At 34.4% G+C, this 26,777-nt stretch overlaps 1 long non-coding RNA gene and 2 pseudogenes across 2 annotated transcripts; 1 reads left to right on the top strand and 2 right to left on the bottom strand.

The window, feature by feature from the left end:
- Window positions 1–8,858: 8,858 nt before the first annotated feature.
- LOC112475869 lies at window positions 8,859–8,977 on the bottom strand (annotated as a pseudogene).
- Window positions 8,978–13,246: 4,269 nt separating this feature from the next.
- On the bottom strand, window positions 13,247–13,365 carry LOC112475932 (annotated as a pseudogene).
- Window positions 13,366–18,986: 5,621 nt separating this feature from the next.
- On the top strand, window positions 18,987–23,033 carry LOC112475829. 2 transcript variants are annotated; one of them, XR_003044900.1, is made up of 4 exons: window positions 18,987–19,120; window positions 20,870–20,977; window positions 21,205–21,345; window positions 21,462–23,033. It is a non-coding gene; the product is annotated as an uncharacterized LOC112475829 (long non-coding RNA). The 2 variants fall into 2 exon arrangements; XR_003044901.1 differs by having other exon boundaries at window positions 18,987–19,257.
- Window positions 23,034–26,777: the final 3,744 nt, after the last annotated feature.

The following is a 26,777-nucleotide window of genomic DNA, read 5'->3' as shown; positions in this document are numbered from 1 at the left end:
AACAGAAGTGGAGCCAAGAAAATGGTCAAAGTTTGGGGTCCTGCATGCACGCTACCTGGGAGGTCACAGCTCCCAGGTGAGGGAGTATCATGTGCTGTGTGAGGATTCTAAATCTCTGACCTTGGAGGGATAAAGAATTCTTAATTTCTCAAGTCATTTTATTCATCTGCAAAATCAAAATTATAAGCTCATCTTCACGATATTATTTTATTAGATAAATGTCTAGGATGGTGACTGCAAGAGTAGACTTTCAGATTCCTGTTTCCTTATTCTTTTATCTTGTGAATGGACTTCATTATCATCCTTTTGAGGCATTAGTAGAAAATGTAAAAGTGAAAACTGGCATGTTTTAAACTTACATTGGATTGCAAGTGATTATGCTTGCATGTGTTATCATCTGTAAATATTGAAAAGAAGACTAATTATTGAAAATGTTTCCTGCTGGTCCCTCTTCCCAATGTTTTTAGCCATAGACATCATGTTCCTATATACTCTCTTTTTTGCATGTATGTTATGGTGAAAACTGTGTTAGTAAAAACAATTTTAATGTCATTTTTCTTATAACAGAAATAATAGAGTAGAAAATTTTGGGTTTACAAATAAATAATAGCAAGAAAAGAAAAATCAACCAAAGTCTCACTGCTCTAGTTATCAATATTTTGGTTCATTTTATTAATCCAAACAAATATCTATTATCTATTTATCTATACATCTATCCATCCACCCATCCATCCATCCCTCTATCCATCTACAGATATATCATATCATATATGTATATACGAAAATTTTGGGTTTACAAATAAATAATAGCAAGAAAAGAAAAATCAACCAAAGTCTCACTGCTCTAGTTATCAATATTTTGGTTCATTTTATTAATCCAAACAAATATCTATTATCTATTTATCTATACATCTATCCATCCACCCATCCATCCATCCCTCTATCCATCTACAGATATATCATATCATATATGTATATACATATACGTATATATATATATAAATACACGCATACATACTGACATAAACATTGCAAGGGTTTTACAGATAATATAGATTGGGGACTAGGTTTACTGATAGTATATACATATATATACATATACGTATATATATATATAAATACACGCATACATACTGACATAAACATTGCAAGGGTTTTACAGATAATATAGATTGGGGACTAGGTTTACTGATAGTCTCCAGTATTTTGTTTGTAAAAAATATTTCCTAATTAAAGTTGGATATTAAAGTGGACAAAGGATGAATCTAGTTTGACGTTGGAATGAAATGATATGCCTTGGTTTATCCATGACAGGGCATTTGCTTGGTCTCACTCATGTAAATTGTTAGACTTTACTTATGCCATGTCTTTTCTATAAGTGATTATTTTACAATATCGAGAAAAATCACCACGTTGCTCATCAACTCTGCCTGAGGCTATCTTTAAATTTGAGTGACTTGTTTGGGTTAGTCAGTGGATCTCCATAGAGATCCATACTTTGGAGTAAGTATACCATTTACACGGCAGTGGAGCTATCTTGGACAGGCTTTCATAGTGGAAGTTCTAAAATGATTTACTTACAAAGTGGTGTCCATGCCCAATTCTTCTGACCCTACGACATTATACTAACTTCCTTCTTCCAAGACTTTGACTCTCAGTAATATTTAGTAGTTTCCTTTAATTATATGATGACTCACAACACACATCACAACTTAAAAAGAATTGGTTTGATTCATAATTTACTACTCTGGAATTATTTAAGGAAGAGCAGCTGTTTGTAACCCCTTGATATAAGAGATTTTCTTTAATTTTACATGAAATGGAACACTGGCCACTTTGAAAATTTTAATACTTTTGTTGTTAGTATTTAAAGTGTTTGATCTCATCATAGTCCACAGAGTTTTTAATCTTTTACCTCCTTTACACTACTCATCTGATTATTACAGTGTTTACAGTAGATTAGAAATATTTTGTGCTAAAACAAAAGTTCTTATTGAAATGGATTTTATAAAACTCATCAAAGATTTTAAAAACAGAGTTTATTATATTTCACTTTTTGGGATATTTGAAATTTCTTCAGTGATCAGGTATATGATATCCTGGAAAGATTTTCTAAACTCCCTAATCAATAAAATGGTTCCTAGAGAATTCTTTGAAAGAACATTTTAGAATTCTTAACTAAGTCCTCTTAATGATTAGTATTAATATTTGTCACTCATTGAAAATTGATAAGCACTGTTTACTTTGCTATGCACATGTTATCTGTAATTATGATCAGGTTTTTATAATCAAGTTTCATCAACATCTTACATGACATTAAAATGTGGTTATGAAGTCATCTCATGACCCAATTAAGTTTAAATGGAAATTTTGTTAGTTGATTCTGAACCCCTGCTGGTGAGGTTTGTATCTTTCCTCCCTCCATTCAGTTATTTTATTACCATGCATAAAGATGTAAGTATAAATATTTTATGTAGTTTTATCCCTTGGTTCTGTTATTGCAAAGTTCGTTATTTATTATCTATCTATCTATCTATTTATTTATTTATTTAGTTTGTTTGTTTACTTATTAATGTGCTTGCATAGTGGCTCCAGGAGTATCATGATGTAAAGAAATAAAATAAGCTAATAATTTTGAGAACTCTCTTCTTTCAGAGTTGCCTAATTAAAACAAGATTTGAAGACAGGAAAGAAAATTAATGATTATAACAGGATATAATGTGTGTGAACTTGGTGGGGTACTCAAGATTGCTGAGGAACTGAAGAGGGTCATTGGATTCAGAAAGGGCAGACTTCAGAGAGTGACCCTTGAGCTTTTATTAACACTGCTAAAGTAGTATACGGACTTTGAAAAAGAAATACAAATAATACAGAAGTGTGGAAAATCAAAAATGAAAGAACTAACTGAGATGTGCTTCCTTGGATTGGATCTTTGAGTAGAAAAGGAATATTAGTGGAAACACAGATGACATCTAGGTAAACTCTGGAGTTTAGTTTAGACAGGCATCCACGTTGGTTATTTTAGTTCCGAGAACTGTATTAGGAAATGTGAGATGTTAACAATGGGAAACTGGGAGAGGGGTTCCCAGAAACTCTCTGTGCTATCTTTGTAACTCTTCTGTAAATTTAAAATTATTCCAAACTAAAACGTTTACTTTTTAAAAAGTAAAAATCTTTTTTCTTTTGCTGGTAGTAGGATCATACTAACATACTGTGCCCCTCCTTCCCAATAACATAGGGTAGAATTTCAGGCCAATAAACACAAATCTACTTCCTTTTAAAAATGCCTACAAGTTATTCCAAGATGCTGACATATATTTTAAAGTCATTCTGTTTAGCCGACTCCATTATTTTTTGCCTTTGCAAATAATACTACAAAGGGTATCTTTTCAAATATATCCTTATACGTGAAACTTATGTATAAAATTAATGCTTAAAATTGCCAAAAGTAAGAATGTTAACATTTTAAATGTCAAATTATTCTTCAAATGGTTGTTGAAATTTATAAATCTACCAATAATATATAAAAATGCTTTTTAATTCCTACTCTTACTAAACTGGATATTATCTTTGAAAATATTGCCATTCTATTAGAAAACAGGTAGTATTTTTATTATGTTATGATGCATAAATGAACGTTAGCTGTGCAACTGGGTTGGGATGGAGAATAGGTAAAATGAAATTCTGGGCAGATGCATGGAAGCACAGAAGGAATGCTGTTCTCAGAATATCGTATTTTTCAGAAAAGCTGAAATTTAGCACAAAGGGTCAACGTGAGGTTGGGAGTCATAAAATGTTTGAATTCATATTAAGGGGACTGAATGTTGAAGGATTGGAAAACCATTAATGTTTTTCATAAAGGAAGAACACATTCAGATCTTCATTTTAGAAACACATCTATGAATGTAATGTAAGAATTTGGCTTAAATGGGGCTAGCTAGAAAACAGGTAATCAGTTAAGAGCTTCTCAATACGATACGATAAATATTAGCACTAAGGCAAGGGAGATGCCTTTGAGAGGAGCATAGGAGACAGAAGCTGCAGGATTTAGAGGCTGATTAGATCAGTTTTATTTTTCAGTTTTTGTTAATGGCAAAATTAGAGAAGGCTTGGGAAGAAGCAGATTTGGGAAAGAGATGATGAATTTTGTCTTAGATATTGCATAAAGCAAAAATGGTACCATGGAAGACAGGAGATGGCTACATCAAGAAGAGGAAATAGACATCGATGTCAAATACTGATGAGACATTGAGTCTGTTAAAGACTAAAATTGTCAACTATATTTGGTAATTTCAAGGTCACTGATGACATTCACAAGAGTAGATTTTGGAATGTCATCTTCCTGGAAATAGTTCTCAAAATCCGATAAACTATTAGTTTTTGAGTGATGGCTATCTCGTTGCTTTTCTTAGGGTTTTGCTGACACTCTGTTAACTCTTTTCAACCACATTCAGTCTAAGTATTTTACTTGAAGAAATAATGAGACCTCTCTACATTTCTCCTTCCTGATCCAGTTTTCAGATGAAAACTTGTAATGATCAAATATCATTATTATTTTAAGGCAACAACCTTCATTTTTTACTTTTGTGATCCTTTCATTCTAAAATGTCCAGAGTTTGTGTCTTGGTGCTAATTGGAATGGTGACATTATTATTATTATTATTATTATTATTATTATTATTATCATCATTATTTTTATTTTTTGCCAGAATCTTCTATTCCATCTCATTCTTGTATTTAGATGGCTAAATACTTTCTCCTTTCAGGGTGAGTGTTTCCTAGTGGTATGCTGGAGCTCTCACAGGCTAATGAGAGCTAAGTGTCAAATGTTTACAAATTTTTGATGCAGTTGTTAAACATCATCATTATTAGACATTAAATTATAAAATTTTATACTTAATTTTTTAAAAAGTAATAAATATTCAGCACTTATGATTTCCTAATTATTTTACTAGTTGTGTTCTTAAGATTATGTCTATCCTATCTATGTAGTAAAAATATTATATAATGTGGTGCTTTTGTACATCTCTATTTTGCATTCAGTGATATCAGTTTGGTAGCTTAAAATCAGCTACAGGATAGTATTTACATTACGGATATTGGCAAACACTCAATAATCAGAGTCTGATTATTATGTATCTATGTATCTATGTATGCATGTATCCATCTATCATCTATCATCTATCATCTATCTATCATCTGTCATCTGTCTGTCTGTCTGTCTATCTATTTACCTATCATTACTGGTTTGCTGTAAAAGATAAAACTTAGGAACATCCAGATGAAAGAGATGCACAGGGCAAGATATGTGGGGATTGGGGAGTGGCACGTGGAGATTCCATGCCCTCTCCGGGCACACCATCCTAGCACTTTAATGCATTCACCAACCTGGAAGCTCCCTAATTTATTTTTGATGGTCCGAATTGAAGAATGTCATGGAGAAAATGCTAATAATTCCAATTAAGACTTGTGTCTGTAGCTATACATTGTAAATAGCACTAAAATAGAGAAAATATTTTTCTGATATCCAGCACTCTTATCCAATCAGCAAAGAAGTCATTCAGGTCCTTGGTGAGTGAGTGAAATTCCAACATATGTCTATGCTGTGTCAATGTCATTTTATCCATTAATAAACCAACATTCATATCAACCGATTATAATAATTTAATTGCAAACCTAAATAGGCTATGTAAGAATTTGGAAAATCAATAAAAGCATTTTGTGAGAATCAATTGGCTATAAGGAATTTACATTAAAGAGTAATGTATATCTTATTATTTGCAAAATATATGTTATACATCCTTTATTTTGGTTAACTCTGTAATAGACAGGTTTGCTTACCTATATAAATATCTATACGTATGTATTGTGTACACACATTTTTTCAGAAAGCCAATTATTAAACATTTAGTAGCATTTCTTTCTTATAAGATTTTCCCAGTTAACTCACAAGAACTGCCTTATAAGGTCGACACATGCCAAAATCTGAGGTGAATACAGTTTAGACTTTATCAGAAATTGTTGCCACATGTTGATATTTCTAAAATTGGTCTCCTCTCCCTGTTCCCACTCATAAGCTTTGCCCAAACTTCCATTTCATCACATTTTTACAAAATTACTCCAATTTCCCCTTAACATATCTACTTATTATAAAATATTTATCTTGCAATTATTTAACTCATTTTTATCTTGTCAAATTCACCTGGTTTTCTGGGTTTATCGTTCTTAACCCTTTTCTGTGACACCAGTGCAGACTGTATAAATTTAATTGCATATACTGAAGTTCTACACACTTTGGTCTCATCATTGAATTTCCCCTCATATACTTCTGTTTTTATTTTCTCTGGTGACTCTAGTCTCTGGATGACACTCATAACTATTTTTCCTACTTGTGAGTTTGTAAGAGTTTTTCCATCTATAAGTGTTGTCTACACCATAAACATTCATAGGTATTCATCTCAATTTCATTAGAAGATCTTACCAATGATCTTTTAGTTGCCAAGTATGATAGTCCCATTCAGTGTTTCAATAAGATGGTTTTTTATGATGTTGGGCACAATTGAACAAAATCAGCTTGAAACTGAGGAGTGTTTTTTTTTCCCTCTTTTTTTCTTCCATTTTTTTCATTGAGTCACTTCACTTTTCTGAGCGAATTGCCCCTAACCAATCTCCAGGCCTCACACCCATGTCCAAGTTGTTATACTCTTATGGAATAGTGGTCCTTTCTTTCTTTAAAAGAATTTATGATCTGTTATGGATTGAATTGTGTCCATGCCTCTCAAATTCATATGTTGAAGTCCTAATCCCCAGCACCTCAGAATGTGACCTTATTTGGACACAAGGTCATTGAAGATATAATTAGTTAAGACGAAGTCATACTGAGGTAGAGTGAGACCCTAAACCATAGTGACTGGTGTCCTTATAAAAAGAAGAAACTTGCATACATGTGTACACATAGACACATACATACATGTGAATCACCATGTGAACATAAAGTTAGAGATGAGGATGATGTCTTTACAAGCCAAAAAATAAGATTCCTAGAAAACCACAAGAATCTAGGAGGGAAGCATGGAACAGATTTTCCTTTACAGTCAGAAGCAGGAATTAATTCTGCTGATACCTTGAGCTCAGCCTTCTAGCCTCTAGAACTGTGAGACAATAAATTTCTGTTCTTTAAGCCATCAGTCTGTGGTCCTTCTAAAATGATAAGAAGCAGTCACATACTATCAAACATTATATGATTATAAATTCACCCCTGTGATTATTTAATTAATATCTTATTCTGCATATACAAACAAAAGATTTTTAAGAGCCAGAGTTGTTTCTATTTTATTCACAATTGTATTCCTTGTGTGTACCGTAATGCATGGTACATAATAGATACTCAATAAAAATGATTAATTAAATAAAAATCCTGTTCCTTAACAAAGATTCACTACTATGATTAGAAGAATTTTATATATAATTTATCTATCAGATTTTTTTGGTTGCAAATTCAAGAGGATGTAGGATTTCTTCCACAAATTCATCCTTGAGAAAGAGAAAGAAAGAAAACCTGTTAGTTGAGTGGGATGCATGCATCTGATGGTAGGGGTCCTTTATTTTTACATAGGCTAAATTTACACATTTTTGGCCATAACAACAGAATATGTGCAAAAGTCTGAGATAGTAATGTGTGGAATGTGATGACAGCACCATATGGGGAATTGTGTGGTATCTAAAGGAATTGCTGTATTTTAATGTTTAATTTAAGAAGATTTGATTTTTTGACAGTAAGAATTGGAGATTAAAAAATAGAACTAAAAGGATAAATATGGAATAGAACTGTATGATAATCAAAAAATCTAGTTGTATGATAACAAGTTATTTTCTATATTTATATATAATTCTTTCACATAAATCAATATTTCATCCATCTCATTCACCTAATCTGAATTAAAAATACATATTGTCATTTTACCTGTGAGGACTATGTCCCAATTTTCTCTATTTCACAGTGTTTATTTTGGGTGATTGTTTTATTGTTGAGTTTATTTTAAAGGTACTCTTGGTTAGCTATTTTATTCTTATATAAATCTGATATTTAAATCATTACATAATAGAGTTTGGCCATAGATTGATTTATATAAATTGGAACATATGGATTAGCATAAGGAGTTATGCAAGTCAGAGTTTATTCCAGAGGAGCATATGTCATTTCAGTGTTTGGTATCATTAACATTAGATAGATAAAATAAATTCGATTACAAAATATTTTTTTCTAAATACATATCATGCTTTGAAACAGAATATTTTATTCATAAGTATATTTAACATACATATTCTCCATATTTTGATGCTATTTAAGTGTGATTTTCCACCCATCATCCCAGCATATTTATGTAATCATGACATTATGTGGTAAAAAGTCATTTAAGCAATTTGTATAATAACATTTTAATTTTTCATTAATATATGATTTCAAATATGAGAATGCAAATAAATTCCATTTTATACATTTAGAAAAAGAATGAGAAGATAGTTCTAGTAAGTGCACACCACAAACACCAATATAGACCACACACACACACACACACACACACACACACCAGCTCTTATAAAATCATTGAATCAAATTATAATGCTTTGGAAGCTAATTTTCCTGAGTTTAATTAACTAACATTTCTGAGTTTACAAAACAATCCTTTAGGGATTTCAATTTATGGAATTTAAAGTGATTTCCAATTCTCTAAGAAAAATTACTTTTATTTATTTTATTTTATTATTATTATTTTTTTTAGGCAAGGCAAACCTTGATTGACCTCATAGATTGCAAGGACCTTATCAGCTTACAATCCTTTATTTTTTATTTTTTACACCTACAGCATCTGATCTTTCTAGGTAGTCTCCCATCCAAGTACTAACCAGGCCCGACCCTGCTTAGCTTCCAAGATCAGATGGGATTGGGGTCATTTAGGGTGGTGTGTCCATAAACTAAGAAAATTAAAACAAATTTAAACACTCAAAGTTTTTCCTGAACCTCATAAAATCTTGCCTAAAATATATATTTTCAATATACATGAAACTTACACATGAAGTTTATTTTCTTTATTTCTAAGTGATAGGTTAAGTATTTAATAGGAGATGCTTCAAAATAGAAAATCTTTAAAAAATAAAATGTTCATACTCTTAAGTATTACTAGGTATTTTCTCTTATATCATTTTAAGAGCCAGTATGACAAAATAAAACATTGTGTTCAGAAATGTTATTCTGGACTTTTAAAAAGGTGGAGACTAGAAAGATGCACATTTATTTAGGGAATTATTTAACCAGTTTTGAGCATGGGATTAAGATATAAAACTCCCAGGGGAAATTAGCAAAAAAAGTGAAATGTCTCCTCCATAGCCTCAAAGGGTCCATTTTTATCTATATTATCCTAGAGCCAGAGAAAAATAGTACCCATCTGAATAATGTTGGTCATCAAAACAAAGACAGCATGCAAAGAAAATGAAATCAGATTGTTCTATGAATTGTCTTCTAATTAACCTTGACCCATTTAAGTTGAAAACTCAGAACTGGCCACAGGTTTCATGGAAAGGCCTGGATAGTGCTAAATAAATTGGAACTTTTCTATATTTTTAATACAGAATCTTTTAATTATACAGTGCCATTTAAAAGATGTCATAAAAATCATTGTGCTGAATTATAACAAATTAATGGCTTTTAAAGGTGAAAATATGCTAGAATTAAGAAGGGCAAGAATGGAACAATCATGTCATTAGATGAACATTGTAAAAGTGTGACATAAAATTTTAATCATTTGAAGTTTCAACTTTGCAAAAGTGTAAATAAAACATAACTCTAATAATAAATGAACATTTTGTAATTTTGATATCCCCATACTAGAATTTGATTTGTAAAAGTTTAAATTTTTTCACTTATAGCCTTTAAATATTTATTTCTCCATTTTATCCCAGCAATTTGTCAATGTTACAGAACTTACTAATTTTCTGAAATTGTCCTTTTGTTTATTTTTATTTTGAGAAGGTAAATCTGAATTCTTTTATTTAAAAAAGTTTGTTGTAGATACTAAATAAGAAGCATTGTTAACAATCATATATTTTATCTCATGTATATATTTATTAAAATGCATCAAGTTTACATTAAAGAAAATAATATAGAGAGGAATTTTTAATGTTTTCCTTTTTATCCTAAATATTAGAATGTAACTGAGACACACTGAAAAAATATATATACATCAAAATATTTTCATGGCCAGTTATCACATAATTAACATTAAGATACTAAAAAATTGTCATCTCCTCATGATAGCCAGATTTATACTGCACAATCATTTGACCTCAAGATGAAATTTTTGTTTTCTCAGTAAAAATATTAGGCAAAATTGATTCTAAACAATAAACACTAATAGTGGCAAAGCAATAACAGCAGATCAGCATATAACTACATATATCTATTTTGAATGTTTAAATTCTAATTCATAGCATTCACTTTCTTTGTAGAATACTTGCTCAGATTTGTTCTGGTTTTGAGCCCTTTCATAGTGTGAATAATTGTTCTGGGGAATTTGGTTTGCCATTACTGTAAGCAGTGGATGTGATTGGCCAAACATGAGGACAAAATGTAAATCAAAGTGACTATTGAAATGGACAAATGATATGTAGACAAGAAAAGGGAAGTGTCTTTACTCAGAAAGCAAACATCAATGTTTCATTAGCTTGAAAGCTTTAGGTCTTTAAAACTCTTCGGTCAAATTAGCTTAGTTAGAAGAAAGTGTCTTTGGCACAGCTTCTATCAAATATTTCTCTATTTAAAGCAATATTTCCAAATAATGATCTTGTGCATCAATTCATCCATTTGGAATATTAGTTGGTCAACGATTTCAGTACCTATTATAATAGCCTTTGCCTTGCTCCTTTCCCTCTCCAAAATACTCTTAATAAATTATCTGAAATTGATCAGTTTTGATAATTATTACCAGTTTTGTTTCTCTTAGGGATATTTGAATTTTACAGAAATAAAAACTTACATGCTAATAGTAATTTTTTGATGCTAGTCTAGTGGATTTTTTTTTTTTGTAACAATATTCTTAGCATTACAGGTGAGATAAAGATATACATTTGGAACTGTTTACAAAGAAATGGTAATAGATTACCCTTGGGTATGTTTTATTTTCTACTCTTTATGTCCTCATTTATGTGACTGAACACATGGCTGAGAAGAGTTAGGAGTCAGGGTGTAGAACAGTTACTGTGTAAAGATAACAGGCCTCTGCTTCAATTAAAGACCTTGGCCTTGTAAGACAGCTACAGCAACAAATCTGATGAACTTAGACACTAATTGGGCCATAGATATGAATTAGAATGCTTGGCTAAGGAATAAATTTTACAGCGTCTGCCATGCATAGTGCATATTCAGTACATATTTATTAAACAATTGTATACATGAATGAAGAAATAAAATAATACAGACTAGTGACTTTCTGATTTCAAAATACTTCTGAACTGTTATCATTGCTAATAACTGGAAACTTGGCACAGATGTCATTCAGATTTCACGTTAAACTTTAGAATTCTAAAGTGAAGAGAAGCAGAAAAAATGTGCTGGGTGGTGTGGTGGGTGATGTTTGGAGGCTGGGCTGGGGCAAGTGTACTTGCTATTTGAAATGTGAACTTGACTGTTCAGCCATCCATTCTTCTGCGACTTGTCTCTCTTCTTCTCATCGTTAGAGCTCACCTGCATTACTATTTAGACAGTATCTAATTGCTGGATACTCGCTTCCAACTCAAGGGAACATGTGACTCATTTAGGGAAGTGTTGTTCTTTAGAGGAAGAGAGGTCCTCAAACCTTAGAAGACAAAATGATTGACAGTACCATTTCTGCAGCGACATCTGCATATAAGGGGGAACTAAGTTATGTGCACTGGTTTAGAAATCAAAGTACAATTTATGATACTTGTTTCCATGAGAAAACGTGGTCTGAGGTTCAATTAGCGTCAAGGTATTTTTGGAACCTGACACATTGGTGAGATGAAGATAATGATTTAGAATTCAGATTCAAATAGAAATTAATTAGCACAAATATCTGAAACTTTTATATAGCCTAGATAAAATCACTTTACTTGATTTCTTTCATAAGTATAAATTTAAATTATAATAAGCAATAATTAAACATTTTTATTAAATCAAATTTTATCTTTAATTAATTGAAGGAAGTAATTTTTTGAAAATATAGCTAAGAAAATAAAGTCCTTGGCTTTGCTTTATGTAAGCTTTTTGATAGTCTATTAGTATGATCACCTTTAAAGATATAAAAATAACAATTAGGGTTTGCAAGTTAATGAGCATAGGAATTTTTTACATTCTTTCCAAGCTCCAAAACATTTGTAACTCCCCAATGTTCTGATTTACTAAACAGTGATTTAGGGTGGGGCACTGAATACTTCAGCCTTATGCAGATTTAGAAGCCTCCCCACAAAATGCAAAATACAAAACTGTGGTGAAACCAAATTCCGAAGGTGAGCTCTAATCAGTGACTTCTCCTCTAGTGGGAAACAAACACATTAATCTCTTCCTAACACTGAGGTTGTTAGTTCTATCCTTACCGGAGTCTCATTGAAGACCCTAAATTGTGTTAGAAAAACAGCCTGGAAGGTCAATAAAATGACTAATTCTATAAAGCCATATGGAAATATTTTTATTTTCACTGAATAAAATAATGTCATAACATAAGGTGAATTTCAATATTATTTTATATATTTTCAATATTATTTTATAAATAATGTTAATAGGAGGTATGCTACCAATTTTTAATTTATGTTCCCTTGGTCAACAGAAACTTTCAGAATCTTTCTCCTTCAACTTATAAATGTGTATGTGTGCTTGATAATATGCATAGTGAAAATTTATTTTTCCTTATGTTAATGTATGGCACATTTCTGATTTTTTTGGCTCAAAATACCCATTTCATCCATTCAGTAATCTCAAACAGAACAGAATAATTTGGATGCTTGAGATGAAAACACACACTCACAAACACATATGTATGCACAAACACACACTCACGCTTGTGTGCACACACATTGGATAACCTTTAAACTTAGCAAAGATGGGGTGTTTTACTTTTTCTTTCTTTCTTTTTTCTTTTTTTTTTAGGCAAGGCAACCCTTGGTTGACCTCATGAATTGCAAGGACCTTGTCAGTTTACAATCCTTTATTATTATTATTATTTTTTATTTTTTACGCCTATAGCACCTGGTCTTCCTAGGTGGTCTCCCATCCAAGTACTAACCAGGCCTGACCCTGCTTAGCTTCTGAGATCAGATGGCATCAAGCTTGTTCAGGGTGACATGGCTGTAGACTCAAAGATGGGATGTTTTTCAATTCCACCCATAGATAGATATTTTCCTGTGAAAACTTTATTCCAAAGCTTGTGCCATCATGCCTTGTTGCACACTTTCTGGCTTTCTCCTTTTTAACAGAGCAATGAGTGTAATTCTAAGACTAATGTTTACTTTTCTATATCTACATGTCAAGCGGTTTCTGAGCAGCGGTCACCACGGAAGCTACTATGTGGGCCTGCCACACTCCTGCACAAGGAGACAGCCAGCCCAAATGGAAAAGGACAGCTTATTATTCATGGCACAGAGAACAGCACGGACTTTATGTGTGCTTCATTTCTCCTTGTCCTCACGTCCACAGGGTGGTGACATGGAGCAGGCCCAGGGGAATGCTGCAGACACAGTGGATCCTTGCTACACCTGAAAAACACTAATCTTAAGAAAGCCCGTACTGCTAGTACATCTGCCTGTTCTTCCCTCGGAGACTCTATTTCTTCATTATCCTGGAATGTGTGAGGACATGAGAGGGAGTCTCTAGCTTTATAATCTTGAAATTTAAACAAACCTGCCCCCTACCCAGGTAGAGCTTTGCAAACGTCCTTGACTAAAGCTGTCAGTGACCTTTGCTCAAAAGATGTGCAGAAATGGCAAATCCCTGGAGAATTTACTCCCAGCCAATGTTATCTTTTTTCTTATCTATAGTTCTTTTGCAGAAAACTTCTGTTTAGCATTTTGCATTTTTTCATTATGTATTACACCAAAATTTTATTATTTTCCTAATTATCCTCCAAGGCAGCAATTTTCCTGTCCTTTACTAGATAGAAATAACTATATTCTGGCATTTGAAGAAAAAGGGTTTTGCAATTAAGGAGGCATAGAAAAAAAATATTTTTTTCTTGATCAAAACAAGACAATCTGAGTAGGGCATTTGACTTTACAAATAAAGATAAATCTGGAACCATGCTTGCCACTTTGGAAAATGCTAATATAATAATGACTAAAGAAGTATAGGTAGTTATGTAACCTTAAAGGAGGAATGAGGAAAAAAACATATTGTTATGCAAAATTAACAAATACTAAATTACTAAGCACGAAATCATACTTTCTTACCTCCGTAGCCCATGAAATCAGTATCAGGTTAAGTCAAACCACTGCTGAGTGTGCTTTTTGATTAAATATTCTTCCCTATGGCCAAGTCTTCAGATAACGTGGCAGCCAACACAACACCGGGGTGGAAGCTGGCACTTCATGTGTTTAGCTGATAGCACTCACATATCTGTTGGCAGAGTTTAGAAAAGTTCTTTGGATAAGTGAGTTCTCAAAAACATCTGGCAGAAAACCTGTTCATATCAGTGATGCTTTTGCCTTAAAGATTCTTGAGAATTTTCACAAATGCCTAACTTTGTTTACTGATAGCTATATGGAAACTCAGCATTAATATTTCATAGAAGAACAAAAAGTCAAGATGTCTTCCTTGCTTCAAATCTGGCCAGGCAGTTGAGCAAAGGGTCTTAGTTAGTCCTTCTCAGTGTTGGAAACTTGTTTAGTCTCAAAGCTAGATTTTTGGCTCGATTGAGGAAAAATTTTGCTGTTCCATTAAGTGAGCAGTGGCCAGGGCAGTATTCTGGTTCTATCAGGAGAAGGAATCACGCATGATGACCCAGCTTGTGTTTCTTTTTCTAATAGCAGTGGGGTTGGGGTGGACCTTTGCCAAAGGAGTTATTCCAGGAGGACTTTGGTGGGCGTGCTGGATGATGAACTGGTTTTTGTGATGAAGGTCCCAGTCTCTCTGAATGCTTGGAGCTCTTTGTAAGGCCAAATGTCAAGCTAGGATAATTGTAAAGATTAGTCTTCCTGGCTCAGCAATGGCCTCCAAAAGTATAAAGATAAGAGCTCATATCTATGCGACTTTGGGGAAATTATTCTCTGTTTTGTCATCCTTAAACTGGAGGTATAACACTCATCTTTTCAAAGTTAAGCAATGAGAAGATTGAACGAGCTCACGAATGAGAAGTATAGTTTGCAAATATGTAATGTGGTAATAAATAGTAAATACAATTAAGGGGTCAGTGCAATCCTCAATAAAGTTTGTATATTAAATTGAAACATAAAGTCCTAATTAGAATTTTTATATTTGAATTACACAGTTGCACTGTGATGCATTCCTAAAAGAACAGTACAGTTAGGCATCACTAAAGAATATTATGGTTACCAAAATACAAGGGCATGGACCCATGTTCTTAAAAACAACTGCATTAAGAATCTGTAATGTGTGTCAGAATCATTCAGTTTATAGTAATATGGAAGTACTGATGTTAACCCAGGGAAAGAATATTTTCTTTAAGATCATTGACATGTGGTCAGCTTAAGAAAAGAGCTTCTCAGTGACATGAAAACTGTGATTTTGTAACAGGTAACATAATCAGACTAAAATAAGTTTTGTAAAACCATGTTCTGTAAGGGTACTTGCCCTCAGTTTTGCTCATTCTGGACATTGTAATCTTAGGGAAGTTCCATCTATTCTAAAGCAATACAGGAACATGATGGATTTAAATTGCTTGCATATAACCCAATAGTAATGCTATATACAGCGTACTTGATTATCAGAAATATACATGCGATTGATAGGACACACATTACCATATCATAGTGCAGATACAAACATATCTCTCTGATTTTAAAAATTGAACCTGGCAGAGGCCATTTTTCAGGTTAAGAGGCAGTCTGGCATCTTCCTAGAGAAATTCCCTCACCGCCTGAGTTGTGAGGGTACCACAGAGACTTCCCAGTTCCACTTAAAGACAAACTGGAGCATTCAGTCCGCGCACAGGGAGACCAGGAGGTTTCCTGTTCGTGCTCTTCTTGCTGCTGTAGCAAGTCTCTCCGTGCAGTCCAGAGAGAGGACGACCTGTGCAGGCTGGCATAGACCCTGCCTGCCTGGCGGGTGGAGAGGCTCTTGTTTGGACTTCGCCGGTCAGGTTTTTTGGTTAAGACTCACATGTTCAGACATTGTTCCCAGGCCATGGTTTCTTAGCCAGGTTGGCCTGTCCAGCCTGGGCTTCCAGCCATCGCTGCTCATTTTCCCAGAGCCAGCCTTGGCTTGAGACTTGAGTCATCAGCCCTGATCATCCTTCCCTCATGCCAAAGTCCCCTTTGGAGGCCTGTGATGTCCCTTCCTGCCGCTGTGGATGGGGCAATCTCAGTTTATCAGAGGCAGTTCTCGTTTTTCAATGACATGTTATTAAATCTTGGTTTTCATTCAGAAGCAGTAACGAAACCCTCGGCTCTTTACAAAAATCGAATTTTCCATTTATAAATCTGATTTTCTGAAGCATAAATTAAAGATATTTCTCTTGGATATTTTTATCTGTTGGATTCCATTAAGATGATTTTGAGAGGCCAGTGGGGGTAGGAGGGATATAAGATCATAAGGGGCAATTTCCCCGAAATATCTAAAATATAAAAAAAGCCACAATCTCTTTAATCATTAGTGATGTACTTTTCTACGGGTAGAAAGAGAAAAGATTCTGTTTTAAAATGAGAGAAGCCCTGGAAATCTCATCTAAGGAACTGGAAATAACTTGTCAGTACTTTTTTTCTTTCTGCTCTGAATTCATTTTTAGTAACAGTGGAAGCAATTTGAAATGAAATACAAGACTTAAAGCAAATGAAACGGAAATGAACGCTAGCAGTGAAGGACAAGAAGTACAGTTCAGTGGGTTCTTCAGAAATCTCGTCTCTTGGCACTGGATGCTGAAAGTTTCTTATTTTTTGTTTTTGAAATTCTACAATCATGAAGCTATATCCATTGTTATTAAAATCAATTCCATTATAATATGTCCATTTGTTCTCTTAATAGCATAAGTTTTCGCCTCAAACAGACCTGAACTCAGATCAAATTCCTTAAATTTCTGAGATATTTTCTTTATCCTTAGATATAAAGTAAAAAAAAAAAAAAAATTATATTGTATAAATTAAAAATAAAGTATCTTATATTGAATCTTTCCTACATGGTAGGTACTAAACACATGATGACAACAATGATTATTACAACTGATATTAACATAATAATAATAATTTGTTGTAATCTTTGAGGTATTTGTTGTTTGTAACACTTTTACAGTAAATGGTCTTAAACGAAGGAGTTTTTAAGTTCAAGTGTCCAAAGTGTTACAAAACAAAGATATTTGACAATAACGTGATCGTAATCACAATGGAGAGTTCATCGGGCAATAAACAAAAAGGTCCTGGAGGGTGAATTAAAGTGGAATCACTTTGGGAGTCCGTATTTATAATGAAAGGTTTATAACAAAGAATGTTTTGTAGAGAAACGTTGAGGGAGACAGAATTTGCTAGAGAAAGTGTCCATGATTAGGAAGGACTTCAGTGTTTGTCCTCTTTAGTTTCTTCAAGATCTCTCTTGCCTGCTTTCTACACCATTCCTTGTGTCTTTTTCTTATAGTTAAACCTAAATGTTTTTTTTTTTTTTTCCTTGAATTCTGTCCTTGGTCAATTGTGCTTCTATCTAATGGTTTCCATTGAATCTCCCCAGTTGGATATTTTGACAATAATTTAGCAAATATTTATTTGACACCTCCTGTATAACCAACATTTTTCAGAGTCCTAGGAATATATATACAAATAAAACTTGGTTCCTGATCTCAAAGAAGTTGACCTATTTGGAGGAAACAAATAATCTTACCATAATAATATAATTTCATGTAACATAAAACCTTAAGGTGACATGGACTGGGGGAGGGAAATTTAGAAAATGTTTCCTAGAGGAAAGTGAAGCTGTGCTCAGTTTTTATGAATGAAAAGTTTACAAGAAGAACAAGTGTACAGCTGAAGTTCCTGGAATAAGGAACAGTATGAACAAAATTACATTGGCAGATGTGTGGTTGATGTGTGTGGGAAACTGAAAATAATTTGTAAAGTGCAGGGTTGGGAGTAACAAAAGTTAAAAGTAGAGAGATGCATAGATGCCAGATGAGGAGAATCCTGTGTCAAAGGCTAAAATGCTTTGATTTCATCTCCAAGACAACGGGAAGGAAGCTCTTGGCAGGTCAGGGTAAGTGATTAATGACATTCCACTTAGAGTTCATAAGTATGGAATGGCAGCAACTTGAATATAAACTCTGATCAATACGAAAGACACTGAGCATTCAGAAAGACCTTTAAAATATAGAGAGAAATATTCAAAGTCTGGATTAAATAAATCCATCACATGTGTCTCATCCTAGAGAGAAGAGCCTATAGCAAATGTTGATACCAGGGTGTAAATAACCAGGAAAGCAAGAGTAAGGCAGGGAAAAAGGGAGAAAAAAAAATCAGGGTCGACAACAAACTGGCCACTGTTTGGTATTAAATAAAACTGACAACTGGATCTTGTGCAAGTGTCTTATGAACGACATCACAGGTCAGTCCACCCAGAAGGATAAAGAGAGAAGAATTTATTCATCAACTACGGTCTCCCTTGCACGCTTTCATTTCACATTGGAAGTCCCCAAGAATGTCTGTACAATGTTACATCTGAAATTCCACAGGGAAGTGCTTTGGCAGGAAGTGAGTCACATGTGGGATGCTGGCATGAGGTAATGCACTGCTGGATTAAATTTACATAGAGTTAGTCAGAGCTCATACAGACTGGGTCCCTTTTCTTGTGGCTTGCTGGAGGTGGTTCTGGTCAACAGCCCTGGAGACTGAGGCTGAGAAGAATCTATGGACTCTGATACAGGCACCCTGTGGTCGATGAGGATGGAACAATCACAGTGAGGTAGAGACGGGTAGGAGCCCATTCACCATCAAGGGCTCAGTGGATGTATTTGTGTAATGGAAAGTGAGACTGGCATTACAATTAGATCTCTGAGATTTGTAAGGTTGGCTGAGCTCTTTCACGTTGGCTAATTGATGGTAAGATATCTAACAGGGATAACGATGATCAAATCATATTGATCTTTCATCAATTGTTTTAATACAAGAAAAACAACTCTCATAAGTAGAGATTGGCTTGAATAAATGTGCTCTAGATTATATAGCCCTTCTCCCAATATCAGATAAACCCTCTATGTTCATAGACGCAGAATATTTTGAAGGAAGTAAACAATTGTGTTTCCTTAGAGAAAGACCCTGTAACATAACAAGAACATCCAGGAAAATGTCTTCTTAGTCTTTCTGTAAGACCTGTGGTCATTTGCATAGATGATGGGTAGTGGTGAACGGAAAACACCCAGGCTTTCCAGAAGCAGTTGATGTTGGCATTGGAGTAATGCTAATTTCTTAGGACTCAGAACATCAGGAGATCAAGGTAGTTTTGACTGGTGTCCAAACTAAGGAAAGTCAGCTGGGGTCCTGAGCATATTCATGGTCATCTTCTCAGCTACATAACATTGGGGGTCAGATCTTTCACCCCAAGAAGAATACCCACAATGGTCAAAATTTCAATTACTCTCACGTGAATTCTCTAAACTCTCTTTTCTCATCTGTTCTTTCTTCTAGAAACCAGTGCCACATGAATCCTTACTATCATCATGGATGAACCCAGCCTCCTACCTTTTCTGCGTCTGTATCCATGAAACAGACCACCTAATTAGAGAAAACACACATACTCAGGCACACGTAATCAGACTGACGTCAATATAAATTAGGCTTTAATTCTAATTTCTTTAGACGATTGACTTTCACATTACTCACAGAAATAACTTCAAATATTTTCTGCTCTTTTCAAAAATATGTGCCGGTTTCAACCTTGGCATTCTGGGAGGAGAGCCTTGCCTCAATCTTAAATGACTAAATAATTGGATAAGTGATTGGATAAGAATTCTCTCAATTTTCCACCAACAACATGCAAGTCATAGTGTGTCTATACTCACACTTTTCCTTTTATATCGCAATGCAGGAAGTGTCCTTCCTCCTTCTCCCCTCTCTCTATATCTATGTTTGTTCTTTTTCTCTGCCTAATCCTGACTAATACACATAGTGATCAGCGTATCATCATGTAGGAAGAAGTATTAAGTAAGGGCCTTGGTATGGAATATAGTGCTTCGAGAAAAACAGTGGCCTGACAAGAGAAATGGGTTGAGAATAGAATCATGGGGACAATCGTAATGTTTAAATGATGAATAATATAACAGTAGAGCATGAAAAAACCTGAGAAGAATTGATCAGGGAGATGTGGAGAGTATCACAGGAGTGACCCGAGCAGTCTGATAGATAAGAGAGTATTAGTGCAGAGGGAATGGTGTGCAGTGTTAAACATAGCAATGAAATGTGGTCTTGTGATTCGACAATTAGAAAAGTCCTTGGCTATCTTAGCACAAGTAGAATTAAAGACTAGAACCTTGTTTTCAGTCTGGAAAGGAAGTAATAGAGAAATGAGAAACCAAAGACTTTTCTTTGCAGATTTGAAATGAAAAGGGAAAAAGACAAGGAAGTAGCTAAAGGAAAACTCAGGTCCAAAAGAAAAGTATCTACAAGTTCTTTTTCTGTTTCTGTTTTGTTTCATTTTGTTTTGTTTTACTTTAAGTCTAAGATACCTGTATCACATTTTAAAGTCCGAAAAATGTCTCTGAAAAGAGAAGGAATAGTGTTTGCGTGGAGAGGAAGGATGCCAGTCCTCCAGCAGATGATCCAGGTGAGATCAAGAGCACCTGTGCTGGTGCTGATCTTGCATATGAGGGAACACACAAGCACCCCAGAAATGGAAGAAAGCCTGGAAGTGGTAGAGTGGCAAATTTTTTCATTGTTGCTTAGTAGACAGAATTGATTAAAGACAAGAAAGCAATTAATTACAGTGAGAGGTAAGATAGAAGATTAAAATCTGAATTAACGACAATCCTTGGGTTTTCCTTTTTTCTGCAGAGTACTTGGTGGCCTAATCCAGAAGGAGAGTCAGTGTCGTGTGTTAACCATGGTTGGAACAACAAGAACAACAAAAAACACCGGCAAGTTAGAAGAGTTTCTTTGGAGGGAGAAAAGAAAGTAAACATCAGTGGAGTCTAGGTGAGTGGGGATGAGGTGATATCAAAAGGGAGTAGCTGGTAGAGAAGATAAAAAAGAAGAAGAAACTTAAAAAATCTCTCTCTCTCTCATTTTTAAATCCAAACTGTGCTTTGAAGGCAGGCATTTTCCCTTCCGTGGCTTATAGAATCATCCAAACATCCACTCCTGGTCCTGGCTAATTGACTCAGAGGATTATTCCAGGTGGCTATGATTCTCACCATCTGCTTTGAACGCTCTCTCCAGTCTGGTCTCCCAGATTCCTCTGCCACTGGCATCATTCCTTGGAAGCTTTCTCTCTGCCTAGCCCCAACAGATTGATTACCTATTTGGACAATCACCGTAACATGTGCTGCTTCTCAAACTACCCTGATGGCAACTGTGACCGGCAGTGACTGGTGGCCCACCTTTCGACATAGCTTCCAGGACACTGACTCTGCTTGCTTCGAGGGGTGGTATTGAGAATTCATGACATGTTCTTACGTTAAGTGAATTTTGTGTCCAAATTTCTCATGACGACTTAGACATAATTAAAACAGTGGTAAAAAATTTTAATACGCAGGACCATATAAGGATAAAGTGTAAAGGCTAGAGGATAAAAATGTTAAGCATTTATGATGTTTGATAATCAACACAGTTATATGGTGATATGAAAATGTAGCTCCCTTTAGAAGATAACTTTCTGGTGTTTAATCTCCCATATTTTGGAAAAAAATTGGCTATTTTCCTGAGTTCTTCTATTTATCGAGTCGTTATTATGCCTTCTGTAATGTAGGAGTATGCTTGGTTAAAATCATCATTATCTTGGAGATCTACTGGTTTTTTGGGTTAATTCGAAAGTAGGAAACAATTAAGCTTTGACCGCTGGAGTTCCTTAGAGGCCCGGGTTGCAAACCTGATTCTGCCTACTTTTTAGGGAAAAATAATTGTTTTGTATTATCAGATTTTTCATCTAGTACCGAAATTCAATGAGCATGCTAGTACTTTATATTGCTGTGTAATTCATACTGGGGATACCATTCTTCATTTATCACAGATGTTTGGATAACCTTTACTTTATGATGGAAGCGGTACAGCGCTTAGAGTCAGAAACCTCTGGAATTCATTTCTTCCTCTGTCAATAATTTGTGCTGTCACCTTGAGAAATTATGCCATTTTCAGACCTTTAATTTCTGCCTCTGTAAATATGGTCCATTGCTCTCATTCTTAAAGTAGACATAACCATTTACATTAAGATACAGCCTAAAATTATAAAATTGACTTTATTTTAGTTTCACAGCAATGTTAAATATACAGACAATTTGCTTAGTAATTTTTTTCCTGTAGCTTTTCTTCAATGATGTTTTAGCAAAGAGAAACTTTTACTAGAATAGTTACATACATGCCAACAGTTCTATTTTAAAGTGTTTTCTGGCCTTTGTTTTATGAAAATTCTATGCGTTACCAGTATGCAGTATAAGCAAAAGACAGAACAAACTCCAGGGCAATCTATCATCATTTATGTAAAAAATGAGGGTTTAACATATCAGAAATTCTTAAACTGTATTCTTTCAAATTCCATTCACACATGGCCATTGCCTCGTAAATGAGAGATCATCATTTACTAAGTCACCACTGTTCTTGCAATCTATTTGAAAACAACTTGATTGAACTATTTATTTCTATTTCATCAATATCATTAAAGAAATGATGACCACAAAAAGAGTCACTAAACTTTTGCAGAATTATTCCCTTCAGTTAAAATGCTTGCATATTTATTTTTGGAAATATATTTTATTATTAAATAGAATAGTACAATTTTCCTTCAAGTTGCTTTACCCAAGATGAAAATTTTCTAATAAAACACTGGTCATTACTATGTTCATCCCAGTAGCATGCGAAGTTCATTTAGGTATTCTGATATTTTTGCTCTACCAGCTAAGCTGAAGGTAGACCTTTTAAAAAAATCATCACGTAAATTATGTCTTTGGTTACAACTCAGCAACAACAACAACAAAACAAACAACCCAGTTAACAACCATGCAAAAGATAGGATTACAGCTTTTTTCACAGAAGATGTACAACTGGCTCCAAAACACACGAAAAGAAGCTCAATATCATTAGTCACAAGGGAAACACAAATTAAAACTGCAGTGTGATGCCATTTCACATCTACTGGATGACTAAAATTAACAAGACACAAAAAGCAAATGTTGGCAAGGATGTGGAAAAGTTGGAATCCTCATATACTGCTAATAAAATTTTAAAACGATGCAGCCACTTTGAAAAGCATTTTGGCTGTTCTCCAAAATACTAAATATGGAATTACCCACATGACCTAGCAATCCTATGCCTAGGTATCTATTCAAGAGCAATGAAAACATATGTCCACACAGAAACTTGGACATTAATGATCACAGTGACATTATTCATAATGACCAAAAGGTGGGAACAACTAAAATATCCACCAACTGATGCAGTGAATGAACAGAATGTGGTATAACCATGGAATATCATTCAACAATAAAAAAGAATGATGTATACTACAACATGGATGATAACTGAAAAACATTATGTTAAGTACAAGAAACTGGTCACATTACAAATTATATAAATGTCTAATCATTGTGCTGTACATATGAAACTAATATAAAATTAAATTAAAAAAAGAAGCTGGTCACAAAAGACTAAATATAATCCCATTTATGTAAAAAGTGCAAGTAAATCTGTAGAGATAGAAAGTAGATTAGTGAAGGGAAGGATGTGTTATTACTAATGGCTAATAAATTTCTTTTCGAGGGGATAATACAGTATCTCAAATTAGATAGTGGTGATGTTTGCACAACTGAGAATATGCTAAACAGCACAAAGATGTACATTGTAAAAGGGTGCGTTTAATGTTTGTAAGTTGTATTTCATAAACAGCAATAGACAAGAATGAAAGCAAAGGAATTTATTTTATTTTTATTTATTTTTTTAATGCCTTCAGCACCTGGTCTTCTTAGGTGGCCTCCCATCCAAATATTAACCAGGCCCAACCCTGCTTAGCTTCTGAGATCAGAACGAGGCACATTCAGGGTGGCACAGCTGTAGTCACAAAGGAATTTAAATCATTGTTCATGACTCTGTGGGAGAATTGTTGTCAGTGATGAGGTAGACTCTCAGAATTCATGGCTAACTTGGAATTTCCATAGTTGTATGATGAGAAGAAATTTGAAGTCATTCTGTGTAATGTTTTGAGTATCATGGGAAAACAGAGGGTGATTTTCAGAAGGAAGAGAGGTTGAATAAAAACTGACAATTTTTAATTTTGCAAGTGACAGTAAAATAAAAACATAACTGATTTTTTTTTCTAGGAGAGATGGAAAAAAAGTGAATATTTGCCAAACAAGGTAAAAGCAACTAAACTAGAATGCCCCTTAGTATCATTAAGTGTAGTGGAGTATGCACAAGTAGAATGCCCTGTCCTTTCTTCCTGGCCTCCTGTCAAAAGGAGTGAAGACCCTTTCTATATTCAGCCTTACTTATCTAGCCATGAAACAGACATATGATATTCATCTGTATCTGTGATTGTTGGGGCTGGAGTAGAGCTAATACTATCTATAGACTACACATTGATGTGTATGTGAGCGTTAATATTTTGGAGAAATGGATTCAGAGTATAGTTCCCGGCAATAGTACTAGTCCCCCAAATCCTCACTCTTGTGTAATGTTCATCATATCGGGAGAGATATCATGCAAATAAACAAGCAAATTAATAAAGAATCAATTCATAATAAAAACAGTCTATCAAACTGTCTTAAAGCATTTCAAGTAATATTTTGTGGACAATAAAAATATTGGTTTAACACACCTTCTGGAACAAATGGCTAAATTTATCTCAGTGTTAAAAGTTCATCTACCCTTTGTCGTGCATCCATGGAATGGAGGGAGGAGGGGAGAAGATAAATAGCTGGTGAATGGAGACAGTTTCCCGTCCATCAATAAGTGTCTCCTGATGGCTCTCTACCTAAGTAAAGTGTTCTCTAAATCCGGGGTCCCCAACCCCCAGGCCACAGACTGGTACCAGGCTCGTGGTCTGTTAGGAACTAAGCTACCCAGAAGGAGGGGAGTGGTGGGCAAGGGAGTGAAGCTTCATCTGTATTTGCGGCCGCTCCCCATTGCTAGCATCACCACCTCAGCTCTGCCTCAGATCATTGGGCATTAGTTTCTAACAGGAAGACAGGTCCCTGGTGCCAAAAAAGTTGGGGACTGCTGCTCTAATTTGATCTTGAAATAAATTTCTCTAGTTTCTAAGAAGTAGAGCAGAGAAGGCAAAATTCCTAGTCTGCACATAAAGATTCTCTTGTTTTTCACCCAGCATTTCCTTTTCCAGGTATCAAGCAATAAAGCAGAGTTACAAATTTCTTGACTAGACAAACCTACAAATTAGAATACATTTGATTTAAGAATCTGATTAAATTATTTTAATAAAGTTCCGATAACTCTAGGACAAAAATCTCTGTACAAATTATATATATTTTTTCTGGTGAGAAGAAATAGTAGGATTCATGAATCATGTTACTTATATAAGGCTAGCTTTTTTTCTAACTTGCAGGGGTTTTGTTAAAAAAAAAAAAACAAAAAACTTCTTTCGTTAAATCATCCAGGCCTTTGGATTTAAATAAAAACTAAACAGTGTAAGTGTTTTACTGCCAGTACAATAATAGCATATGCCTGATGTCTTCTGGTTTCAAGCTCATTTGCTGCTGTTATAATTCCATATCTCCTAGTATAACCTCTAGTGAACAAAAATGGAAATAAGTTGTTAGGATATTCAGTAGTGACATGAAATCACGTTTTATCCATTATCCTTGATTAACTCTATGTAAAGTGTTCAGGCAGAGGTCTTAAAAAGCCTCGTTTAGAACTGCGGCTAACCTTTCTAGGGGAGGAAAGGAAACAATTTCCTTTTGGGTCATCAATCAATGAATAAGCAGCTGGGTTCCAATTGGAAAGCTGCTAGTGCATCGCCAAATAGAAGTGGTTATTAACCAGTCTCTGAACAGAATATGTTATTTCCATTACTTTTCTCACTCCTGATGAGCAGATAAATGGACAGAAAAAAAATAAATTGACCAAAATAGAGCCGAAGATGATGTATTTGCGAGCCACCAAGGTGTCAATGAAATTCCTAACAGCTTCCATCATGTCCGAACACGGTAGAGTAAAACCAAGTCAAAAGAACAAACACTCCTTATGTGTGATAACATGCACAGTTCAGACTCATTTTGGATTCAGGAAAGCTAAGCACAATAGAAAACGAAGACATAGACCCTAGCCTCAAGTTGCTCATAGCTGTGAAAACAGAGAAAGAGTAAGATTGCCATACGCACAGTAACCAAAGTAAAGCCAGGGCGTTCCGAGATATGTTAGTTAGCAAGGAAACTAATCTGTGATTTTAGGGCCAGGAAGAC

Source organism: Pteropus alecto, unplaced genomic scaffold (assembly GCF_000325575.1).
Source record: "Pteropus alecto unplaced genomic scaffold, ASM32557v1 scaffold152, whole genome shotgun sequence".
NCBI lineage: Eukaryota > Metazoa > Chordata > Mammalia > Chiroptera > Pteropodidae > Pteropus > Pteropus alecto.
The sequence above is the reverse complement of the archived record's forward strand: the minus strand, read 5'-3'. Positions and strand labels throughout refer to the sequence as shown.